We start from the raw sequence: 6,000 nt of genomic DNA, 5'->3' as shown, positions 1-6,000 counted from the left end.
ACCTACCCTCAGAACATATCTCAAATCCTATCTCTCCACTTCACAGACTGCTCAACCTTCATCTTCAGCACCTACTGTGAAGCCTTCATCTTCCAAGCCAAAGAGGACAAAGAATGTTCCTCAAACATCTCAAAAGAGAAGGAAGATTGCATTGAGAGATGAATCTGATTCTGAGGAACATGTTTCTTCTAGAGAACCTGTTGGTTCTGAAGCTGAGAAAGAAATTTCTCAGAAGGATTCTGAAATTGGGGGTTCTAGGCTTCTCAAGAGGCTTAGACGAATGACAGTTCCTGAAACTCCCAAGGAATCCAAATCAACAAAGAAGTACAAGAAACAGAGGGCAAACAGGCCAGTTTCAGATGATGAAGAGGAAGCAGCTAAGGAAGGGGATCAGGAATCTCTGATCTCACAAGACAAGGAATTTGCTCCAGTCACTTCTTCTCCATCAACTCCATCTCAGGAAGCTGTTTCTGAAAAGGCTAACACACCTTCTGTGTCTTCTGTTGATCCAGGCACAAGTGCTGATATTGATGTTCAAAACTTGGTTGTGCCTGCAGTACTTTTCTTAGAAGCTCCAAGAGCACCAAATCCTTCCACAACACCTGTTACTGATGCTGTTCAAACTCCAGAGTTATCAACAACACCTTCTCTGCATCAAGATGCTGATGATCAGAATTTAGGTGAGCATCAGGATATGGCTGTTGATCAGAACTTAGAACAAGATCAGCAATTAGAGGATGCTGAAGCCTCCATTGCTACTCACACTGTTGTCTTATCAGAAGATACTGATTCTTTAAGTTCTGATGCTGCAAATGCTGGAGATACTGGTGATGCTGCTCCAACTGTAGATGCTGATGAAACAGGTCCTTCAGGACATACTCCTCAACAGACTCTTCCTAAGTCTGAACTGGTTAAGAAGTTTGTTACCGAGGAAGCACCAGTACCTTGGAGTGAAACTCGTGCAGGTCAGGAGTGGACTAAGGAATGGAACTCAGTTTCATGTGTTCCAACTGACAAGCATCTTGCTGAGCACTTGACTAAAGCTGATGAAATGTTAAATTCTGATGATTTCAAAACTCATCTTAGAGTCACTGCATTGAGTACTAAACATTTACAAGGTCTTCATTCAACTACTCATGCAGAGCTACACAAGATTCAGGAGAACTTTATCAAACAAGAACAAGTTTGGAAAATTGATAAGAAAAAGTTCTTCCAACCTACCATTGACAGGATTGCTTATATTGAGAAGACTCAAGATCATCAACAAGCTAAGATTGATGAAATTCTGAAAAATCAAGCTTCTCAGCAATCACAACTAACTGAAATCCAATCCTCAGTGGAATTACTTATCTCTCTTCTACTACCTGCTGATGCCAAAAAGGGGGAGAAAGTGATTAAGTCCAAATGCAAGACTGACAAGACACTGACAGGAAAGGATAATGAAAAAGATGATCAAGGAAGCTATGGAATGAGTAGAGGTCATAGTCAAGGTAGAGGATTCACATCAAGACAAGCTAGTCATAGGACAAGTTCTGATACTGGGAAAAGAATAAGTTCTGGTGCTGGTAAAAAGTTAAGTTCTGATGAACTTTTAGATCTTGATGAGGAAATGTCAAGACGGTTATTTCTTCAAGAAAATCCAGGAATGGACTTGGAAAGTTTAAAGGAAGAAGAAGCCAGACTTAAATCAGAGAAAGTCACATCCAAATCTGAAGCTTCTGGTAAAAAGTCACTTCCAAAACTCAAAGGCATTGTGATCAAAGAAAGGACACATACTGAAGCAACATTGGTTAGATCACAACCACAGATAGATCCAAGATCCAAGGGTAAAGAAAAGGTTGGTGAACCTATCAAGGTTTATGTACCTCCTGAGGAAGAAGAAATTACTGATGAAAAGGATAATCTTGCTCTGACTTCAAGAAAAGTTCTCAAAACAACCTCTGACATGGCTCAAGTTGTTCAGAGTCAAGAAATTGTAAGTTCTGATATTCAAAAGAAGCAAGTAACCTCTGACACAGCTCAAGTTAACTTGATATCAGAAGATAGACCAAAGACACTCCTACCAGGATTCACTAAAGCAAAACAGACCCAATCTTTGAAGACTACTGCAAGTGGTTTTGAAGCAAGAGTAGTTATTGGAAAGGAAGCAAGAGATAAAACTGGACTGGGAAGTGCTGATGAAAGAAGAGTACACAACACTACCAATGATCCAACTTCCTTGAGTGAACCAGGTATTGGAGCAACTCCTGAGAGATTGAATCAACTGGAATCTGTATAGATGGTTTACCATACCTACTTGAAAGAATACATCATGTTGTATTTCATGACAGATGGTAGGGTTTATCATATATGACAAAATGCCATTCCATTGAAGTATTTTGAAGAATTGGAGCATGTACTTTTCTTACTTCAAGTGGATGACAGAATAACAGGGACTGCTGCAAACTACTTAAAAGAACAAATTCAGAGACAGAAAAGGCTTTATTCTGTTAAGTCTGACAGCACATATGTTCCAAAGTACAGAGATCACAATGGTGATATTGTTGATATGAAGCCTAATACTGCACAGATCAGAACATATCTTGGTATTAAGGGACTTGAATTCAATCTGGAGTCTGACAAAGCTTATGTCATAAGACTGGATCAGGAGTTGAGAAAAGCAAAGATCAATGATCTCAGAGCTGCAATCTTTCAAACTGGTGAAGATACTGCAGAGCTTAAAGATGTCAAAAGGAGAATGATTGATGAACTCAGATATGCTGAGAAATGTTTGTTGAAGAACTATCTCAGAACAACTCCTGACATCAGAGAGATCAGAAGATGATGAAACCAAGTCGAAGATCTACAACTGCTTAAATTCTGATATTTGTACAGACTGAAGTTGTTATCAGAAGTTGAATATTGGTAAAGCTTTAAGGACTGTAAGTTGTAGTTATCTAGTCTAATTCTCATGCATTTGTACTTAATGTTTTTGACATCATCAAATATCTGTTAAACTTGTATATTATGCTAATTTACAAGTTGGGGGAGATTGTTAGATATATTTGATAATGTCATGGATAATATATTTTATGTTTAGCTTTCAGATCTTATTTGAACAGGATAAATCAGTACTTAACTGTTGATTAGTACTTATACTGGAAGTCAGGACTTAAGGATATCAGTACTTATATTATCAGGAGATAATCATCAGAAGTTAGATATCAGAACTTAAGTGCTGAAGGATGATCAGATAAGGACAGTAGCTGATTAAAGGAAAGAAGATCAAGATAAACATAAGAAGAGATATGCATGAAGAAGGAATTCCGTGAAGAATGGAATACTTGGAAGAAAAGATATCTGATTGATATATTTTAGGAAGCAGAATTATATTCCATATCAATTAGCGATTATCTTGTAACTGTGTAGTATATAAACACAGGCATAGGATTTACACTATAAGTGTTATCATTATTCGAGAAGATTATTCATTGTAACCCTAGCAGCTCTCGTGATATTGTTCATCACTGAGAGGTAACAGTTCCATACTGTAACAGAGTTTATTGTTTCAATAAAGTTTGTTTTCTGTTACTTAAGTTTTTAAAGTTTGATTTGAGTGTACTATATACTGTATTCACCCCCTCTACAGTGTGTGTGTGACCTAACATTACATAACAGAGGTTTCAAGGAAATGTATAAGATATATATATATGTGGATATATATATCGGGACTAAATAAAGTATCTCGTAACTTCATTTCATTCAATAATATTTCAAAGATTGAATCTATTTAAGTCTTAACTTGTGGTCTCATCTATGGGATGCACTTCGAAAACTTATTATACTTTGAACAGTGGTAGTTCAAGTAGTTTTCTAAAATGGTATAAGTATAGTGAAGTAATTGGTAACTTCATCTTCCTTTAAGCTTATATCCAGTAAGTAATTACCTTACACTAGATAAGGGGTTCTAGTAATTTATCCTTTTAGATACTTGCATTATTGTTTACACTATATATTATCTTGCGAGCTGTAATGCTCACTCTTGCTTCATTTCGTCATCACACAACAACGGTTAGGAAAGATGGCCAGACTCAAGCAGACCCAGCGCAAGCGCGTGGGAAGCGTCCCGCGTCTCCCCGTTGATATCGTAGCTGCTATAGCTGCAGAGGTAGATCTATTTATAGATCAGGCATTCTACTTTTGGGAATCAATTATGTATAATTATAACTTGTGGCAGATAATGGCAATTAACTGTAAACTTATCAAGTAATCATTTTGGGTTGTAATAACTTTTAAATTGTGGATTCAAGGACTTGTACTTATTTCAATTTCATCTCTGAGACTATAACGTGTTGTGGTGTGTTTTACTGTGGGGTCACAACATGAGGTTATTTATTATTAATTAAGTTAAGTGATATTGTGGAAAGAAAGACCGTGATGACCCGGATCCCCGACCCCAGATCTGGGGGTGTTATATCATGTCTACAGGCTTGATAAAGTACTTTATGGCCTTAAGCAAGCTCCAAGAGCATGGTATGAGACTTTAGCTCAGTTTCTTCTGGAAAGTGGATTTAACAGAGGAACTATAGACAAAACACTATTCTACCTCAACCATGGAAAGGACTTACTTTTGGTTTAGATATATGTTGATAATATCATCTTTGGTTCTACAAATGACAGACTTTGCAAGAAGTTTGCCAAACTGATGCAGTCAAGATATCAAATGAGTATGATGGGGGAACTTAGCTATTTTCTGGGCCTTCAAGTCAAGTAAAATGAAGAAGGCACTTTTATTTGTCAAACCAAGTACACCAGAAATTTGCTGAAGAAATTTGGAATGCAAGATTGTTCAAGTGCATCCACTCCCATGGCCACTACAACAAAATTGGATAAGGATACTGGTAAATTAGTAGATATTACTGATTACAGAGGTATGATTGGCTCTCTACTCTATCTAACTGCTAGTAGACCTGATATCATGTATGTTACCTGTCTTTGTGCAAGATTTCAAGCAGATCCAAGAGAACCTCACTTAACAGCTGTGAAAAGAATTTTCAAGTATCTTAAGGGAACAGCTGATCTGGGATTATGGTATCCTAGAGAATCAGACTTTAAACTAATAGGTTACTCAGATGCAGATTTTGCAGGTTGCAAAATTGACAGGAAAAGCACAAGTGGAAGCTGCCAATTTCTTGGAGGCAGATTGGTTTCTTGGTTTAGCAAGAAACAAAAGTCAATTTCCACATCAACTGCAGAAGCAGAGTACATTGCTGCAGGAAGCTGTTGTGCACAGATTCTTTGGATGAAAAATCAGTTACTGGATTATGGGATAACATATTTTAAAATCCCTATTTACTGTGATAATTAAAGTGCTATTGCTATGACAGGTAATCCAGTTCAACACTCAATGACAAAGCACATCAGCATAAGGTACCACTTCATAAGGGAACATGTGGATGAAGGTACAGTGGAATTGCACTTTGTTCCAACAGATCAACAACTAGCAAATATCTTCACAAAACCACTGTGTGAAGCTACTTTTACAAGATTGGTAAATGAACTTGAAATGGTTTCAGGTTCTTTCTCTAAATCTGCTTAGCTTTTGTTCTGATGCATCAGACTTTATGATCAGTATTTACAGATATTACTATCTTTGTGTATTATGTGCTTAATTGAAAATTGTTTAAGTACTGATTGTTGTCTGATGTGAATTTCTAAACTCTGATAGTGATATGAATGTTTCTGTGATTATTCAATCCAATAAGGATAACTATGCTAGATGCTGACCTAGTAGTCTTTAATATACTAATAAATCCCATGTTTGAAGTAATTATTTATGTGGAAATCTATTTTCACAAGCAAATTCTGATATTGAGCTTAGTCAAGTTTATTTTGTCTATCTTATTACTAAGTCAAAAACTAGAATAATGCTTCTCATCTGTTAAGTTCTGATGTTAGTAAATCTGGTGAATGTACTAAGTGCTGATAAGCCTTACTTATCAAAAGAAAAGGAAAAGAAAA

This window comes from Apium graveolens, chromosome 8 (genome assembly GCF_009905375.1).
Source record: "Apium graveolens cultivar Ventura chromosome 8, ASM990537v1, whole genome shotgun sequence".
Lineage (NCBI taxonomy): Eukaryota > Viridiplantae > Streptophyta > Magnoliopsida > Apiales > Apiaceae > Apium > Apium graveolens.
Note: the sequence above shows the minus strand (reverse complement) of the source record.